The following is a 21,084-nucleotide window of genomic DNA, read 5'->3' on the forward strand; positions in this document are numbered from 1 at the left end:
GTTGCCCATATAAATCATGAATGCAAGAACATGTAGATTTTTTTCGATTTGGGCATCAAGAAAGGGGCACTGAAAAAGATGATTAGTCTTAGTTCCTGTTTTGCAAATGCAGCACGTAAATCACCTAGGGGCATAGGAGACCTATCAAATCTGGGCGGGACAGGGGACACCTTGGGACTTTGCTTTTTTAAATTTATTTATTGTGTTTTAGTCAAATAACTCAACTGTTCCCCAAATTAAAATAGCAGTATATATTAAATCACATATACCACCACTGTATAAAACAAGAGAAAAGAAGAAAAGAAAATTAAGAAAAAGAAAAGCAGTTCAGAGTGCAAAATCCTTCAATTTGGCGTCTCACTTCAGAAGGCTGAGTTCACATAAAAATGTTACCACTTCCCAGGTCAAAAGGCTTTCATGGCCTGAGCATAGCACATCCCAAAAGGATTGGGTGTTCACCCACCATTCCTGGCTTGTCCTGTGTTCTGGTCTTTTCTGCACCCCCCTTCCCCCTGCACACACTGGTCACCCCGTGCTGTAAACCATCCCTATCTTTCATCTGCACTCTGTTGTTGTTCCCATCTCTCCCCTCCCTTGCTCCTCTCTTTTTCTGTCCTCTGCACCCTTTCTACCCTTTTTTCACTTTGCAGTCTCACTGTCTGACGGAACTGGGGAGAGCACGCTAAATCCTTGGTCATACAGTTAAGACCGGCTTTGAGTGTCTTCTCTTTCTTACACCGAGAGATTTCTAGCCCGACTTGGGCATAGCTTTCAGTGGAATGGTAGCCTTATGACACAGTTAGATTGTTAGGCTACTGGCGATGTCTTCTTGATGGGGAGGGCCTTAATTATGATGGAGAAGATGGAGAAGATTGTGTAGAGAAGGTGAGTTGGGAGTGAAAGCCTGTGAAAACTACCAGTGTGGCGGCACTATGAGTGTGATTGTATTGAGAAAAGCATGTGATTACACAAGCTGCCACATAAAGTTCTTTTAAAGGGGGTAGAGAGGAGCCGAGAGGAATGTGTTGCCTTATTCTATGGGCGTTAGGATGAGAGCCTTGCTGTCAGGATCTCCTGTGGGTCTTGCGCAGAGGTAGCACAAACTCCTACCTCCCCGTAAGGTCTTGGCACCTGCACTTTAATTATAAACAGTGAACCGTCCACAACCTGCCCAGGAAAGAGGGTTAGGCTTCACTGGATTGCTATTGCTGAAAGAATTGAGGCATAGAACGCGACACAGGACAGGAAAGCACCAATATGAAGCGTTGGCAGAATAAGAGTCATCCAAATGGGCTCTGCAAGCAAATGAAGCAATACCCCTGATTAGGCCTTTCGTGATTCAATGCACCTGCATAGTGGGCTATAAACTGAGAAGGGCTGCACTGTTGCAAAAGTAATTTAGCCTGATTCATGGATTATTCGCGCCGAAAAAAACAGGATTTGTGCGCCATTCTGGCCGCAAATCCCCATTTGTTAAACAGGGATTTGCGGGTAGAATGGCGCACAAATCCCGTTTTTATGGCGCAAATAATCCATGAATCAGGGAGATTGACTAAATGGAAATGTATGCACAACAGAAATTAGATAAAAGTTCACATGAGTCACCAAGCGACTCACCAAGCAGAAGTTGGTGTAGAAGGGTAAACAACTACTGTTGCCCATCAACGCTAACCCTTACCTGACTGCAGAGGGTGAAATAATACCCCACTCATGAGAGAGAAGGCAGGTCACGGTCACTGTCTCCCTTGTTACTACTAGCACTGTAGTACTACTGATTGTTGCTGGACATAAGTGTAACACTCAAACCGCACAGCATTTCCTTTATTGTATCACATTGGGCGCATTATCCATGTATGTAAGTGGAAATTCCAGGCTGAATGCACCGCTTTATTGATAACTTTTGAGTTACTTAAAATGTGTCCCAAAAAGACTAACTGTAATACCATGGCATTTGTTGGGACACAAATGTGGGGTTCAAGAATATTTTTTGAAATGTATTTGATGTATTAGATACATTGCATGAAGGTAAGTAACTTAAAAGTTATCAACAAAGTGGTGCATTCACCCAGAAATGTCTATTTACGTCCTTAACTTTATGTGGTTACTATGCATTTTTTACTGTGCATCACCAAAATTCAGACCTTTTTGTTTTAGCGCATTTCACTGCATATATATGCGGAGGAGACCCTGTGCAGCATTCCCCCCCATAATCGCTTCCATTTATTATTAACTTTACCCCCTCCCCAAACATATATATGCGGTGAAATGGGGCTGTGGAAATTCGACATTGTGCTAGTATTTATTTTTGAGTGTGTGGGGGTTAACACTCGTTCGGTGCACATTATTAGGTTGACATTGTTGGATTGGGAAGAAAGATGTTCTTCCCTGGGGAGGTGCAGGGGCAGAGGGATGGGGTGGTGTTGTGAAGAAGCATGTATGCCCATGTCTCCATGGATAGATATAACAGCGGTGGCTGTGCATCTGGGGGCAAAGACACTGCCCCCTTGTAAAGAGATATAAGTTTGGATTCAAATTGAAAACTCACAGCGTTCCTAGCAAGAAGCGCAGTAATGCTAAAACCAAAGACAGTCAGGGACATGCAGCTAGCAAGATGCAGCTGATTGCAGTGCAATGCTTGTGGGGTCGGGTAGGGGCAGGTCCTGCGCAAAACCATGTTTGTTTTTCTAAACAGTGCCTAAAGGGCAAGACAAGTTCTTTGGAGGCCGGCAGGGTATAAGAGGTCTGGAATGACTGCCCCTCAACTTTTGCACAAACAGCATGACCCCAGACTGACAGCGGTTTTGGGCCTGTCTACCACCTCATACTTGCCAACCCTACTGATTTAGGCAGTAGGCGGGCTACTGCCTTTTAAGCAGTCCTACTGCCTACAGATTTGGATGACAGATCCTACTGCTTTTTATAGTGGCAGGTAATTTATGTTGCGGTGCGGTGGGTGGAAAATGATACATTTGAGTGATGGGCTCAGAGCAATCCACTGACCTGACAGCTACATGACTTTGCCCTGCACTATTGCAGGGACAGACCTTAGGTGAACCACCAGTGAAGGCAAGTGGCAGAGCGTACCACCATCACACAGCATCTGCCTATCGGACTGAGGATGATATCAGTCTCCATGTTGTTCAGTGTTCCACCTCCACTGCAATAATAAATATGTACTACCTGGGCTGATGCTACAGAGGAGTGGCAAACCTTGCCTACCAGATATGTGTGATTACCTTCTGTGAAGGTGGGTAATTAAATTTAGTGTTAATTTACCAGTCAAAATTATACATTGTCAACATTGCAACATCTCTCCATGTTGTGCTGTTTGATGGGTTGTGCATTTTAGAATGCTCCAGTGGTGCCAACAATGTATGGTTTGTCATTTCCTGTGATGCCATTGTTATGCTAAGTATTATTTTTGAAACTTGAAAAATCCTACATCTTAGACTTTTTGGTCACAGAATGTTGCCAAGTATGTCGCCTGACCACAGGAGCATGCAAGGCTGCATGGGGTGGGCCCACACTGAAGAAGCACTAACAGCTCCTTCAACTTCAACGCACCACGTGTGTTAACTGTATAAATATCATATTTATACAGTTAACACGCACAGCGTGTTAGAAATGATGGTCGCTCATTCGTTCCCTCTAATTAAATCCTCCTCCCCAACAACCGATGTCGGCCTGGCCTGCACTGCACCTCCCAGGGTGTCACACAGCACATGGGGGTGGAGGGTAGGCACTTCACAGCTGTGCACAACGTTTTGCTTAGACCCACGGCATGTGAATGAGCAGTGCAGATTTGTGTGGTGATGAACCATGCCGCACAAACCCCTCCTCGCCTCCCGCTCGGCGCCATCAGCAGTTTATGCAGCTTTGAAGGTGCCAGACAGGAAAGCCAGGGAAGTGTTACAATTTATCACGTGCAAATTAACAAGGGGGACAAATTAAGGGGCTTGCTGGCTTTTTGTGAATTCTAAACATTGACTAAACATGCAGTGTTGCATCGCTGTGGCACCCCTGCACAAAAACACACCTGCCTGGGGCTACTTTGACTTGAATTACCTTAGTTAGTAGGCTGAGTAAGTGTGAGGTCTCTCCTCAGGACTCTAGTCCAGGAGGTTGAGTGGCGGAGTCACATTTCTCTCACACTGTCAGTAGTCAGGAGCATGCGTCGCTGCCTGGTTAGTGGCTTCTGAAGCTGAGGCTGCACACTTGCAGGGGCATGTGCAGTATGCCGGTCTGGGCACCTTGACACTCCAAATGCGCAGGCGGCAGGCGCGGGGGGGAACGCATGAACGAGCTGCGCAGCAGGCAGCAGAGTTAGGAATCTTGTTTGTTTACCATTACCAATACCCGGGCCGCGGTGCTGCTGCTGACTGTCTGAACTCAGTGGTGTAACACAAAATATGGTGCCCCCCTGCGAATCATGCTGAGGGGGACTCCCATCTCGGCAACAAGTTACGGGTCGTGCCACACTCTGGGCAAGCCTAGATTATCACGTTTGCACAATATGCACAAACATGCTGCTGAAGGGGTATGCCACACACTGTACTAGGAGAAATATATAGATATGTGTTTTAATGCAATATGTGTTTTGATTCCCCCCCCATATATATGAAATATATATGGGGGGCATCTCCCAGGACATGTGCTAGCGGGGACCCCCGCAATGAGGGGGCTCCTGGGGCCCCTGTTACGCCAGTGTCTGAACTGCGTGTAAACTTCAGAGTCTGAAGTTTGCAAGCATCACTGCACAGGGACACGCTGCAGGCACACAAACTGGTGCAGCAGAGAGACATACAAACTGGGGGAAACTGGGGGGGGGATAAATGCCATTGTATCCCCCCACTTAAAATTGTGGGGGGATTTGCCCCCCCATTCCCCCATGTCCTACGCCCATGTAAATCACACTGTTATGATAAAATGACATGCAAGCTACCATGTCCAAATGGGATCTATCCATTCCGCATTACCTGAAACACACGCAAGCAGAAAATGCAAAATGAAACTGACACACGATAAAAAGCAGAGACAAACTCACCACGTGTGTTCCCACATCTGTGGCATTTGGAATAATTTCCGAACAAGGGGCTTGATGCAGGATGGGAAATACGCTCGAGCATTTCCCTTCTTGATACAGGCCGAGAAGCATGGATTCCTGGCCTGCAGATTCTGCCTGCTCTTTTGCATGTAGAAAAGAACAGGTGGTGTACTTGGGGGATCCACAGTAATGGCAGCCGCCATTTCTTTCCAAGTTGGTCACCATTACACATTACCACCCTGTGCTCATGAATACACAATGGTAATCAATTAAAATTAAGTTATTGATGCTGTTCTTGGCAGCTAAAAACAGGTTACCATGGCAGTCACCATTGGCGTCTCTAGACAGCAAAATCGAGGGGGGAGTCAAACCTGGGCCACAAATAGAATAACAGGGCAGGGTGGTGACAGATCAAGTAATGGTCAACAGGCCAAACTGGTTTAAATAATTGTACCAAGCTGCTTAAAACAATTTGACATTATGCAAGTTCACAGTAGGTGTAGGATGAAAAAAGTCTGCATAAAGTTAATATATACTCTAAAAAAATTTCAAAGGCATTTGGTCTTGCAATTGTTTGAAAGTGCGTTTTTTCATTGAGCACATTTCATCATCATTCATTGCTCTAGATTCAAAACAATTAATGAAAAGTTACATAGCCAAGGAAATTACCAGTCTGCAATCAGCCCACAGAAACTTGAATGGCACCCTAGACAAACTTACAAATTACAAATTCAACATGACAGTTCAACGGTCTTCCTTTAAGGGCCCTCTCAGTCATTTTAACAAATAACCCATAACAATGTTCTATCTAACCCAGCTCCATTATTTCAAGTTTAACAACAATAATAAGAATATATTTTTTTCTAGTGTTCTTGGCAGATACCTCCCTCGTTGAAGTGCTGTAATAAGTGTTGTTATTACCCAAAGAAATGGCAGTGTTTTTGCCAAAACAAAAGAGGGGGTGGTTATGAGGGAGAGGCATGTACTAAACATGTGTCACTTGTTGGGTGGCTTGACCCATGTTCAAGTTATTATGCTGCAACATTTGGTGCTGTGGGCTTAGAAAATCCAAGATGGCCAAAAAGCCCACATTTGCACCAGAATCCAGGAAAACCGCACAGTTTTGCGCACACCAAAATAGTCGCCAAACCTGCCACCCACCGGTGGGAGCGTGATGGGCCAGACGCGCCATGAGTGAAACGTGGTGCCAAAGGAAAAACAGCAGTGCCTGTTAGCTCAAAAGCGCTTTGAAATCACCTTTGTTTCTCTGAAATGCAAGCTAAAAATGCCTATTTTAAGCATTGCAAGATATTCAAAAATCTCACTGAACACCAACAGACACTTGGCAGAATGTAGTCTTGTGTGCATACAAAATCTGGAAAGATGAAGAGCCTAAAACAATGTTTATAACCAAACTGGCTGAGCTGTGGATGTCAGCAGCTGAAGTGAAATTGGACTTAAAGCCACTAAAATCGAAATGTTTAAAAAAAATTGCCAGTGTGACTTGAACTAATCTTAAATAGCTATCACCTACCCTGAACCTCCTACAGGGAATTAAAAAGAATTTTTAGCATATTTTTCCCTTCTTTGCATACCACATTGAAAAGTATTTTGCCTGTGTTTTAAAATCATCCCTGTGATCTAAGTTTGCTAGGGGGGAACTGAAATTCGTATTGTATTGTGATTGCATTCCTGAAAACTGTGTGCTTCACTTCGCTCTCCTTATATTGCATAGGGGGGGAGTGAATTGCCACCAGGGGAAAGGGAACATATTATCTCTTGTGAAACCCTATCAGTTGTTTCTGTACTGCATTCTTTCCATCATTGTTTTTCCTTGAAACCATAAAAGCATTCTCAGTTACCTTATCCTCCCTATACTAACTCTTAAGTAATGAAATCAGTGTGCTAGTGTAACATCGTCCATTGTTGATCACTGTCACATGCCTAAGTGTACTATCAAATATTAATTTATTATATTAAGTGTGATATATATATATATATATTGTTTAAGTTTTCCAATAAATCTTTTAAATTGCAAAACACACCTACTTCTTGGCTCAGTGAGGTCAGGGGGATTCAAAGAGAGGGGTGTTATATAAGGGTTTATCATCCAGAGTATAACTTGTCATAAAAATATATAAATAAGGGCTTCCCTTGGCCGTCCCAGATGAGGCACTGACTTAGTGGGATTGCTGAATTGAAGTCACTTAACACACTGATGAGTGTGGGCCGGAAGTACCAGTGTCTTGTGTGCTGGTATGGCTTTATGTGGCTTATGGCATTGACACTTGGTTTTGTGTTCTATCCAGAATGAAATACTCAAGATTTATTGAATGGCAGCACTGGAACACTGAAGATCGGGTGGCAGAGTACAGGATGTGATCGACCGAAAGATGTAACAGGCCTTGTGATGAGCTCTGTGCTGCTCCGCAAGGTTCCAGTGGTTGAGATGTTGCAGGTATAAATCTTCAGTGTGCATTAAAGCCCTTGTGTGTAGTCTACAAGTGCTAGTAGATTGAAAGGTTGGCATTTTGGGGTTCTTGTGAAGTCCTATAACACTTTTAGGATTATACTGAATCAATGAGTTCAAGCTGTGTTGTTATCCATCATGATGAGGTGTTGTTACTGTTCTGGGTTCCATTTTATGAAAGTTGTGGGTTTGGCCAGTGTCTTATGTGTCATGGTGAGAATACGTTGGAGAGACTGACCTGACTGGGATCCGATCTCCACAGTGTTTTTGAATTAAATGCTGTGCACAGGCCTATTACACATGTCAATGAGGCTGACCTGAATGGACCAGTCCCTATTTCATGCTTTTTGGGAAGGTGGTGTTCTGCTCAGACTTTCTGTCCAGAGTGTTGATGGCTATTATGCAGTTAGAATCTGCAGGGCCATGATGGTTCATCTCAGCTCTGACGAGTCTCTCAGCCCCAGCCTGGGGTGGACAGAGTTTGAAAGCTCTGCTTGATCCGACCTGCAGAGGGTGTCACACTGCTGTATCTGTTGTGATCTAGTGAACAGCCAGGTTTTGAGATATTTTTTGAAGACTAGGTGATCACCATCTGTGCAGAGTTGCCTGGACATTGAGTTTCCTCAGGCTGGTTGATAGGAAAGAGAAGGAGGATCTTCAAGGTACTCAATTCACCAACTTCTGAAGAACAAAGGGCATTGGCGACTCTTCCAGAATTCAACTGTGTCCCTTCAGGTTGCACACAGATGTCAGAGGTCAAGGCGTAATTAGTCTGAAACCATGCAGCCAGATATCTTTGGTTTGAAAACATCTACCTTCAATACCCCTGCACATAATCTCCATAGTGGCTCCTGCAAACAGTGAAGAGCCAAGGGTCAAACCTTGGGCTCAACTAACTCACATGGAATATCATGTTTTACCTTGGAAGGAAAGATGGCTGTGGCTTTATTCTAGCATAAACATTTAGGGGGCTAAGTTTTGGGTGTAGGTGGGTTAGCTGCATGGAAGAGAACTGCAAACTATTTTAGTAGGAATAGAGGTGGGTGAGGTGAGTGAGATCAGACAGAATAGAGGGATAGAGAGGGCAAGAAGGGGAAGGTGTTGGTTTAGTTGTATCGTGCAATTTCTTTAGCCATTCTGCATGAAAAAGCTTTCATTTCTACATTTCTACGGGGCCATTCTAATGACTCATATGCAAATCCTGCTGAAATGCATACATGATATGTTGAGAACTAGCTTATGCTGTCTGCTGACACACATGTTACAATGTATCTACTACTGGTAAAAACACATACTCTAAAATGAAACGTCTCATACATGCCATGTCAAAACATATATACAGTTAATTAAAATGTGCATGCTACTCACCAAAATATATATGCTATATGTTGAAATAAATACATCATATAGCAAGAATCCATATTCACTTTGGTGCCGGGGTCTACAACCTTTCGCCCTCCAGAGGTTTTGTACTACAAATCCCACAAGTCCTAGCCAGCATAGTCAAAGTTGAGGAATTGGGGTTGTAGTCCAAAACATCTGGACAGCTGCAGATTTCAGATCCCCTCTGTAGTGAGAAGCTTGCATTTAGCATGGTAAAACCTCTTACACATGATCATTGCTTCTTATACACACACCACTGAAAATCTCAAACGGTTGGCAGACCTGCCCACAGGAGGTGATCTTTCTTCTGCTGGTTTCACTTTCCACAAGTTGTTCAAGGGGGCAGCTGAGCCTTCAGAAAGAAGACATCCTTGCAAAGATATTCCCTACATCCCAGTTTCTTGAATGTTTGACTCTTGGCTAGCATTATCTGTGTTGTGGTGAGTGCTTGGGCATACTTTCTGCTAGTTTTGGGTACAAGCCCATTGGTTGTTAGCATGTCAGTATGTTGCTGTACCTATTCAGCAATGGGCACAGGGTGGCTTTAAGTCTGTTAGCCTGGGGACACAGGGTGATTTTTTTGTGTCATTATTAAGGTTGTTTCTAAGGAGGCATATCCTTTTAAGTCTCAATACAATAACTTTTCAGTCCCTTCGCAATACATTTATTTTAAAATCAAATAGACAATGGTGCTGGGGGGCAGAAAAGAAAAGCACACAAGGCAGCCTTTTGCCATAAATGTTGTATTTTGGATGCAAAGGTTTCCTTTTGTTCATACATACATATCGTAATTACAAAAGAAGGCCCAGGCAACGTTTTAAATAAAACAATATCTTACCGAGTAAGAGATATTCGCATGCATTTAACACCAGCAGCATCTTGTTGGATGCTGTAACTTTTGTTATCTGCACCAAATCAGTACAAGGCTGCGTGTCCATGCGTTTACAAACTACATAGTGCTGTGTGGTGTAGATGAAATGCATCAATCACTGCCAGCGTGGAGTGTTCTTAAACCACATTTCTAGAGGATGCATGTGAAATGCAGCATGTACAGGTCTGTGAAAGTATTTGCAAAGCACCGCCCTGCAGGCTTTAAATGCAGTATGTCCTGCACTCATGTAGTGTTTACAAACCAATGTCCTGCAAATATTTTATGTATTAACATATGTTGCTATACATTAGAATCCATATCCAAGTCAATGGTATAATAGACGTCTCCCTGTATCTGTCTCAAAATCCCTGAAACACTTTATATCATTTTTTATAAATCTGCACATATGATTCAAAAACAGACTTTCTATATTGTGTTGGTGAATAGTGACCATCAGAAATGTTTCCTCTGTTCATGAGTACCTGAGATTGGACACATCTCTGAGGTTAATCCCAAGCAAGCCATTGCAGTTCCCATGAAGTCCTTCGTATTTTGAAGACAGGCAGTCTGGGAGTCATGGCATAAACGTGGCGGTTTTGTTTGCAGTCTCTCAGGCTCGGTGGTAAAAGACATTGGGCCTCATTAGGACCCTGGCTGCCCAGGAGTGAACGGTGCCAGTAAGGGACCAGTACTGTTCATTCCGGGCCGCCCTATATACGAGGTCTGCAGTGGGTCGCGCTAAGGAACACCTAGTCAGACCAGGCATCCTTAGCAGGACCCGCTAGCAGACCAGGATGCTAACAACGGGCCCCTCATTAACGGGCCCGTTGTTAGCAACCTTCCCATTCCCATTGAGACCTATGGGGGCTCAAATGCGAAAGGGGATGTACTGGGTCCGGGTCTCGCGAAAGGGATTTACCGGGCCCTCCAAGGTTTGAATGGCTGCGTAAGGCCCCTTTTGCGGGTCCTGGACCTGGTACACAGTATTGGGGTAGCCATACGCTAAAAGCAGCATGGCTACCTCCACACTCGTAAGGACGCCCATTGTATGTTGGCCGACCATGACAGCCTCTGGAACACAAACGGGAACATTATAAGTGTCAGGACGGAGGTTGCAGTTGGAAGGAGGCAAAGAGGAGGGCAGGAAAGTTGGTGGGTGTGCCACCCAGTGGAAACAGATGTCGCGTGCGGGACACCCCTGAAAGGATCACTACAAGAGAGTAACCATGCGGCGATCTTTCCACAACATTGTTGTGCTAAAATACAATCGTCTATTTCAATGCTTAAAAAACATTCAGCTAAGAGAACAAGTTAACCCCTTCTTTTCCACAAGCAAATGAAGCTTAGAGCATGCACTGTGGATGCTACTTTCAGAGCACACATTTAATTTGCTTCAGAAGGATGAAGGGCCTAGTTAAACCTGGTTGGATTTTAACATTTTCAGGTATTATATATGTATGTTTGTGTTTGTATTTGTTAAACAAGAAGATATTGATGAGAGCTTTGAACATAAAAATGTAATGGGGCAGTTAGACTGTATATTAATGTAGTTTTGGAAAGGATAAGGAAGTCCCCACGTAGACCTTGCATCAGTGTGACCTGAAGATTCTTGCATCTGAAACTAAACTAAATGTTCGGTTTCCGAAGCCTACGCAAGAAGAGAGACTGAGATTCCGGCTTATTGCATGGATTAACAACTGTTCTTATTTGCTGGCAGAAGTTTGCTATTTTCATTTGAATCCGTTTTTTCTATGTCAGTTACACTGCCATATTATACAATGGGAAAGGTATCTGTAACTCCAATATAAATAACATTGGAGACTAGTACTAAAAGGATACTTGTGCTAAAGATTTGAGGAGTAGATGACTCAATGTGGTTCAAGGATCTTCCTATAGTAATCCTGATCTTCTCAAAGACCCGCAAACTATTATTTAGCTGGCTTCTTAGCATTACAGTCATCTCATATATCCTGCACCCACCACCCTTCTTAATTTTGCCACCAGCACATGCTTCTCCCCCTTGCATTTGGGTATTTGTCAGGTTCAGATATGATTACCCTCTATCCCACTGTTGCCCTCCTGCACTGATGACAATACAGTTCACACACAAGCACCTATCAGCAAATGTTTCTTCATCTTTGAATAGGGGTTTTGTCAGGCTGTGTCATTGCAATGCAACAGCTACGGTAACCCTCCAGGGCCAAGGTCTCCTCTAGTCTCTATTGGCATCTGGTCTCTTCCCAAAGTCTCAGCTACAGTCCACAGCAGGGTCTTCCCTTTCTCTTCTCTGCATCAATCCCTCATCCACGGTCTGGAATATAGCCAGGAGCAGGCTTTTTCTTTCTCTCCTTCGATGGGACCTAGTTCCTCTCAGCTTGCTCATATATATCTCTATCTCTCTCCCAAGTCCCTCTGTCTGTTCTCTCCCATTCTCTGATTCTTCCTGGTACGCCATCTTTTTACTCTTTGCTGCCAAGTTGGTAGGTAGCTTGTTTGTGACATTAATGGCTCTCCCTGCACTGTTTAATAGGGATCCTGATTTCTCAGATTATGTCAATTTACTGCAGACACGTTTTCCCCCCTCTCTCAAATGCCCCATTGTTTGCTATTGGTAATTTCCCCTTTCCATTCTTTCTCTGGCCAATGTTTCTTCCATTCTAATAAGGTTTCCCAGGTGTGACTGGTAACAATCTCCTCTTGGTAATTAGTGTTCATGCAGTGTTGTGCAGCAACAGCTCAAGGTTAAAAGTTTGCTGCCATCTTTTAAAGTCAGGTGGAAGTGCTGATTCGGGTATGTGGCTCCCTGATAAGAGACAGAGGGCCTCATTACGAGCTTGGTGGTAGCCATGCCCGTTTTACAGGCACGGCTACCGCCAAACTCGCTACCGGCACCGGCTCCCGCAATTGGGCAATAACCAGCCCATTACGAGTTAAATGGGCCGGTAATTGCCCATTCGCAGGTGCTGGTATTGCCGGGCTCCCGAACCCCATTCTGCCCCATAGGGCAAAATGGGGGTGGAGAGCATGGTTGCACCGGAACTGTTGATAACGGTGGCGGCGCAATCACGAGTTCTGCTCGATGGTGTCGCACAGTCTCCAGACCTGGCTGGCTATCAGATACCCGTGAGTACTCGTAATTTGGCAGAACGGCATGAACGGTGCTGGTGCCTTACCGGCACCATTCATACCGTTACTGCCAACATTATAATGAGGCCCAGAGTCTCCTTGTGGCATCTGTGAGTGCTGTCAGTTACCCTTGCATGCTATGTGTGTGTTTCTCTGATACACACAAGTGAGCGTGGGAAAGACTAGGTTCTGGCTCACAAGCGTGGTCCATGCAGCCACAATACCATAATGTGTCTCCTCAGGCACTGTGGGTCATTTTTAATTAAGGAAGACTTTGTATAGAAGGGACTAACTCGATTGGCACTCAAGTGCAAAAGGTCTAGTCAATGCAATTTTAATCATTTCACCATTGTCACAGATGATGCAAAGAATACCCCAATTCCTGCTCCCCCCCACCTTCACTCCTCCTACTGCCTGCATCTTCCTCCTCTGTCCCTCAGATGTCCCACACTCCTTCTACTACCTGACTCCACCCTTCGAAGTTACTAATCCCTACCACACTGTAGTCTCCTCCACACTACTACTCCCTCCTCCACACTGCTACTCCCCATCCACGCCAATATTACTATTACTCCTCCAACCACCTTATATACAGTCACACACCATTCACGCTCACAATCACTTCACATTCATTCCCTACACTCCCCCTAATATTCTTACCCTCTATTATTTCATGCACACTAACAACAAAGAAACACTTGCTCTCAGTAACCAATACCTCACCTCTTTCAAAAGTCACCACTGCACTCCCATTCACTGTCCATCCTCATGCTGGTCTCTTGGTCTGCTACCTCCTCACCTCACCTCAGACAAGCAATCCACAACTTCCTGCTTCCTGTTACCTCTCTTAACACCCTTGCTATCCACTGATTGCTTTTCTGTCCCTGGCAAATCTAGGGTTGTCTTCCCTGGCCAAGAGAGGTCACAATTACAGGTTAACCATGCCCCCTTTCTCTGCCTGTGGCTGTGATGCTTCAGCAACGGTTGACAGTTCAGGTTCATTTTAGGGGATGGTGACTCAATTCCCCTCAGGGTAAATACAATTCTATTGAGAGGTTGCTGCCCTCATTTAAGGCCCTGATGGTCTAGGGCAGGCACAATGGTTCTGCTTCCATTTTCGCTAGGGCTGGGGAGCGGTCCACAGCATCTTAAACAACCACGGAGGAGCTCTGGGTCCTTATTCGTTTGCTCTCTCTCTAGAGGTGCCATCTATATGCGGATCACACAGGGATTGGAACTGCCATGTAGGTGCACTGGCTTCCCTTTCATTGTCTCACTCTCTCTGGTTAGGATCTGGCCTTGGATTGTGTGGAGAGCTGATGGGTTGCTGTGCTGTGGGTAATGTTTTCTCATAGTTGTTGCTTATCTGGGAGTTCTAGAAAAGGCAGAAAGAACCAGTGGTGGTTGGTGAATTTTTGAACTGGAAGGGAGTAAACGTATGCACATATTATATGGGAGTGACTGAGCGCAGCGAGGGAGCCCAAACCAAACAAGGGAGGTTCAAGGGTGTTTTCCCACCTGAGAACATCTTTTTAAATAACGAGCACACATGATGCCTTTTAAAGCACTTTCTGTGAAAAAATCACACAGTTTCGAATAAATTGTGTATGGTGGTGCATATAAAAAAGCAATAGATGCAAGTCACCAACAACGCACAGGACCATTTCCCAATGCATATTGATGATGCCTTTGCCCACATCATATGCCAGTGTATAAAGCATTTTCATGCTGGCTGTGCCCGTAAATACCCATGCATGCTCCTGGTATATACCAGTATTATCATATACGGACTCAGAGCCAGTTAGAAAATGTCATAGCACGGAACTAAAGTATAACCAGACTGGCTATACCAAGATAGGGCAGTGTACCACTTAATCATACTTATGTTGGCTTTTACCCTTGATGCAAAGTACAAAAATGCCATCACACAAAGAATATATGGCTAGACTGGAGCCGACAATGTAAGCCAGCTTTGCCACGTTGTACTCCGAGACCCCCCGGCTGGCCCATAGAGCCGAGACTTGCTCAGAAGTACTTTAAGACGAGATAGCTGCACCCTTGTGATGGATGGGGGTGCAGATTCATTACTCCAAGACCAATCAATAAGGACAACTCAATGGTTTGGCAAATTGAGTCTGTTTAATGACAAGCACAGAAAATGGGGAGTTATGGATGTCAGCAGTGATGCGATCATACTTCTCGCTTCTAACTCCAACGAACTTCATACAAGTTGAAACATTTATGCTCAAAAATTGTCATCATTGACGTGTAACACTCAAAAGTTAACATGCAATTCTATTGGTTAGGAAAAGGTAACTTTACTATAGGTACTATATCTGTATATGGTAACAGAGTGAGGGGATTGGGTAAACTCTGTCAAGTGGGCATCTAAGCCCTTCCTTCAAAAATGACTACTGTAGACGTCACTAAAAGTATAACGTCTCATTGGTTCTACTAACTATAGGACCCTAGATTATTTGGTCCACTGTGATTGGGTTGGCACCAACCCCATGCATACTTTTCCACTTCGCTTAACAGAATGCGTGGGGTGCCCCTTAGTTACCCGGCCTTCCTCCGATTATGGTTACAATCAATCATCACTTTAGTGTCCATGTGTCAATTAGTTCACTGTGGTTGGCTTCGAGACTGCATCTTCTGTCTGGAAAAATTCTGATATCTCTGCTTGGTCAAGTGCCAAAAGTAGGTGTGAACCCTCGCTTCTTCTTGCTCAGCTCACGTGATTCCTACACTGTAAATTCGTGTCTTTTCTCTCAATTTGTGTATTTGATTCTTATTTAGCCCGCCACCTGCCTATGTCTTCTTATCTCAACCTTTCAGAGGCAGGATATTCTGTTCTTAGTTTCAATTAGATGTAGCTACTGTTCGTTTCTTTTATTAGTATGACCTTGGCTTTCCTGGCACGAGTTGCCTCTGCTGAGTTTCGATTCAGCCATCTCTTCTCGTTTTGCTAAATATGAATTTTTTCTCATTTGGCCTTTAGTAACCTGAGTTGATTATGCTTCTTGTGTAAAGTAGAAATACACTTATAATACTGTGCTTTATTTTGAGGTAGATTATGTATAATGGCGCTTGCCGCGCTATTCTTCTACTAAGCATAGCAAGCCACACTGTTTTCTTAGGTTTCTTGTGGTTCCAAGCATATTTACAGGTATAAACTGGTCACTATCTTCATCTTGCTTACAGCTTAAACTTCTTTGCATTTCGACATCATCCTTTCACTTTAGGTTCACGATAACCTTTTTCATGACGTTTCATCTATTTGTGTCATTCTCTGGTCGTCATTTCTTCTACCTGTGAGTCAGTCCAGGTTCTTGTGACGTCACCATTCGTCTTCAATTAAGACCTTTTTGGTTTCTTCCGGGAATGTACTTAGGCAATCTTCATTTCGTCTCATTTGTTGGTAGGGTTTCCTCAATGGATACCTTATTGTCCATGGTTTTCTTGGTATTGGTACTTCAATAGGTGCTGTTCTTCCGATAGGCACTGGGCAGAGCCCTACTGCGGCTCTCTGCTGGTTTATTTGCTCATCATACATCATGTATCTCAGTGTGAACGTTCCTTGTACTTTAAAATGGACGATTGGAGTGCAAGCTTCATTTGGGACCTTCTCTACACTCCCCCATCTGGACGATTCTTGGACCACTTTCACTTCCGTCTTTGGATTCATCTTACTCGGTTCTTGGTTCATTCCTTCTTCATCTTCTGGAGCTATACATGATGGTTTGAAGAAGTGTCTCTTTGGAGACCATATCTTTATTACTCCTTTCAGGCTTCCTGTGGTCCTTACGTGTTCGTCTTTATTATATGTCATTAGTTGACATTGTCCATTTGGGCTACAGTAAACCCATCTTCCCACATAGCTTCAATGCTTCCTGGGGTAGAGAAACTTTGTTCCCTCTGGTGTGTGAATGCTGGCCTTCACAAACTTTTTTATTTCTTCATCAGTCAGGTCTTTAGGCTTCCATTCTGGCTTGACATCAATCATGATCTTCATCCCTATGGCTTTTTTTGCAGTCTTTTGGCATTGAGAGATTATTATCTTGATAACACAAAAACCTAGTAATATCATCACTAGCAGTGCTCCCAGGAATTTGAATGCATCAGCCATCCATTGTGGGACCCACGAGAATATTGATCCAAACCAGCTGTCATCATCCACTTTGTCAGTTTCATCAATCATCTGGTTCTGCAGTTTTGTCAGCATACCTATGGCTTCTGTTAATGTTCCATTTTCCTCATCGTGAGAAGGTATAAATGTGCAACATGATTCTCCGATTTTTGCACAAACTCCTCCATCCATAGCTGTGATCATGTCAAGCACATATCTGTTCTGGAGAGTCATCAGTCGGATGGCTCTTAACTCTTCCTTAATTGCACTGAATCCTTTTATGTCGTGTTGATGGTCTGCAGTAACTCCCATCTGGTTATCTGAAACCATTTAGTATTTGCTCCAACTTGAAATCTTGGCATGAAACTTGTTGTGAACACTGATGAGGTGAGGCTGAAAAGCCTCTGTTCATACGGTATTGCATGAAAGGCTTCTTCTGATTTGTCAGAGAAGTAATTCTCTCTCTTCATCTGAGTTAGCAGTTCCTCAGATCTCCTTTTCCTCAGGTAAGCATCTGCTTTCGGGAAACTGTCAATGTTCATGTCTCTTTTCGGGATCACCAATGCTGAACGTGGACGTTCACTATTGTGCATATACCTCCCCAGTTTTTCGGCAGTCTGATGTACGCTCTGGATGCACATGCCCAATAATGATCCATAATTACTGCAGTTCCGTGCCCCATTCCTAGAGCATTAAAAACTCGTCCACAGTTCTGGTTCTCTCCCATTTTTCTTGTGCCATTATTTCTGAAGCAGAATTTTGGGTTTTCTAGTGGCACTATCTGCAGGGGTCCTCCTCTGTCTTCGACCCATGTCAGTAGTTTTGCAAGCTTTGGCCATAATGGCTTGCAGTCATTCGTACGATGTTGATGGTGCCTTGGTAACGACCAGTGGCCATCCAGGCTCTACATATTACTACTCCTTTCTCCCATCCGTCTGGTGAAAGCACTGTTCCCCAAATCTGCATTTGGCCTCTGTTCTTCCAACTTTGAGCATCTTCTGGAATTTTTCCTTGGACATTTAGCTTTCGTTTCACTTCCCATCTTATTTCTGCTCCTTTAACTCCAGGCTTCTCATACCAGATAACATGGTTCCTAGTATGAGCTCTTTTTCTTGTCTTTATGTCTTGAACATAATCATCTTCATCGGGATAGGCTGTTTCTGTTTCACATATCACTGCCCATGAACTGGCCTCTTGTTTTGCATATGGCTACGTTTGAAAGACAGTGTGCTGTCTGGACATCAATTTCTACAGCTACGAAGATCTTGGACTTCCTCATGCTGTATGGTAGGAGTGCACAAACAAAGCATTCCTCTTCTGAATTTCGTCTTCCCACTTCTTTCATGTGCTGGTACCAAATGTTGTTTCCCAAATGTGCTGTGCTGTCCTGGTAATCGTTTAGTTTGTTGTCATCTCCGTGCATACTCCTCTGGATTCTTAAGGTTTTCATGTAGTTTGCTATTACTACATCCCTGAATGCATTTGTATGGCTCTTTCTTGCTGGAGGATCCTCAGGTATCCCGGTCCATGGTGCAGGCCTTCTCATTTGTGCCATTTGAGTTGAGGAAAGTCTGGCAATTCTTTCTATTACCTCTTGCCTTTTCCTGGCTCTGGCTAATGATGGCCACATGGATTCTGCTATGAGCTGTGCTCATGAGAATTTCTTTGAGTTTGTCTACGTCTCCATCAGTGTTGTCTCTGGAGTGTTTATTACTGTTATTTATGTTGGTTTCTTCTCCAGCTCCTCTTGTCTTTCCACAATGTCTGCTGTGGAGTTTCTCATAGAATGCAGTTTTTTCTTCTCTGATGTTTTGGTTTGTGGTTCTGTAGTCATTGACACTAGGCCTGTTGCATGTGAATTCCGTGTTTGCATGTGTGTAGTTGTCTGTAATCTTGTCACATTCATGCTTTGCCGACCCTGTCTCTGGCTTTCCTTTTTGTTTGTTACCACAAGTGGGTGTGTGTCAATGCCAATCACATCCATTTCAAGTTCATTCATTCCACCATCAGATGTTCTAGGGACGGGAATGACTATGTAAGGTCTGGGTGCCTTTGTAGGCTTCATGCGTGCATCATTAGGTGGGTGCACTGGAATTGGAACGCTTTGTGCACCAATGAAAAATGCTGTTCTGATCGTTAATGACAGTAAAACAATGATGAATATAATACACAAATACATTATGCCCCTGTATGTCAAGTGGCAGCATTTACTTCCAGTGGAATAGGGAGGTTGTTCCTCCTGTGGGAGGACGGGGTTGCAGCTCTGGATTCCCTTCTCGATCATTCGCCAAAATGTTAATTCTTACGATACTCCTTTAAATAATATTGTCTTTTCGGATTCTTTGTTGTGAGTTTCAGGTGTAACACAATTGTCCCCCCTCTTGTGACTAATGAATTGTCTATTATCAGATGATACAGTTCCTTTACTAAAATATGGGAAGTGTCAAAATGAAGTGATAATCCAGCAAGTCTCTTTACTGTGCATGTTCAAAGTATGTCAGCTCTCAGTCCGTGCCCCTGATCTGCTTTAGTTCCGAAGAAATGTTGCCTTGTCAATGGAAAATAAGAAGGAAAGTCTCTGGTAATGCTCCCTCGATCTGTCAGTCGGCGGAAAGCTTATAGAATTTCCTCAGATAGTTCTGCTGATGGTTAGAGAGCTCTACTTGTAGTACTATTCCATGCAAGAGCATGCCTATTTGTGCAGTATTGGCTGGGTCTCTGATGAATGTGAGGACGTCAACATCGATCGGTCTCCCCACAAGCTCTGGAAAATCAGTGACTAAACGCAAGAGAACATTGTGGGCCAATCTACTGTCTTCTGGGGACAGGGATATCTGTCCGGTTTTGCTGGCATTCAGGACTGTATGCTTTCACTTCAATGTAGACAATGTCTGCACTGTCCGTTTGCGTGGAGTGCAACTAAGATCATGATGTTATTTAGAAGTGTGCTCAGACATTCTGTATTCACTGGAACTCGGAGAAATGTGAGTGTGTCTGTCGTTTGACAGTCTTCGATTATTCGAAAGAACAATGTATTGACAAGCTCATTTACTTCCTTCTCTGCTTGGAACATTTGGCTTCTCCTAGCTGTACTCAGGAAGTAGGAGAAATTGTTCGGCAATTACAGTAAGCAATCTTCTTATTGTCTTTTCGTTTTCGGGATCTTGAAGAAAGTCAGATACACTGGTGATTCTCCCCACCAATGACGGGTATGATCTTAGCACTGGATTAAAATATGTCACCACATCTTTAGTGATGTTGCTACTGTGGGACACCACATGCGATTCCGAATATGGTCTTGGTGTGAAATGAGTCTGAATACTGTATTTTCTTCCAATTCATGTGTCCCCGATCAAAATTTGGCATGTTATTTCCTCGTCACAGTTTTAATGTGTCTTGATTCAATGTTCAAGTTCAACAGACTATGTTGTGTTTTATACGTGCAATTCTCTTCTCCACCCTGCAACTAGGATGCACAGAGTGTCCTTTGTTTATGTCCTTATCCACTTTTTTGCTCAGAGGAAGTGTCCAATTTTAAGCCACAATTTGCAAAAAGTTCTTTGTCTGGCTGGTCATGCGTCCTTTTTCTTCTTCATGGATCTCGTCTGCACGTGCTGTGGTTCTTCCCCATCGCTCGTAGTCTCCTCGCTCGGGTGCAGGCAGGGGGCCTTCTCCGATGTAGGGTTTGATATGAGCAAGAAAAATCCAAGCTCTCCTGCCTTGTAGTTTCACTGCGGAAGGAGTGCAGTCCTCCACTGTTAAGGGACTGTTAAATCTTGGATCATCCCACCTTTTCCTCATATGGTTCCTTACAAGGACGGTATCTCCAGGGAAAACGGATGGTACACAAAGTCCTTGAGCTGTGTCTGCAGTAGTATCTCCTTCTGTGTTCCGTGCTGCTCTGCACCCTTTTCGTCGCCGCTGCAGCTGGTCTGAAATTACAGTAAGGCAAGATGTCATGCAATTCAGGTAATTTTGCATTTCAGACCCTAAGATTTCTCCTGTGGACTGGACATCGCATCTAGCTCTATCTCAGGGTGTCAGGGGAGTACGCATTCTTC

This window comes from Ambystoma mexicanum, chromosome 5q (genome assembly GCF_040938575.1).
Source record: "Ambystoma mexicanum isolate Mex_15411 chromosome 5q, UKY_AmexF1_1, whole genome shotgun sequence".
Taxonomy (NCBI): Eukaryota; Metazoa; Chordata; class Amphibia; order Caudata; family Ambystomatidae; genus Ambystoma; species Ambystoma mexicanum.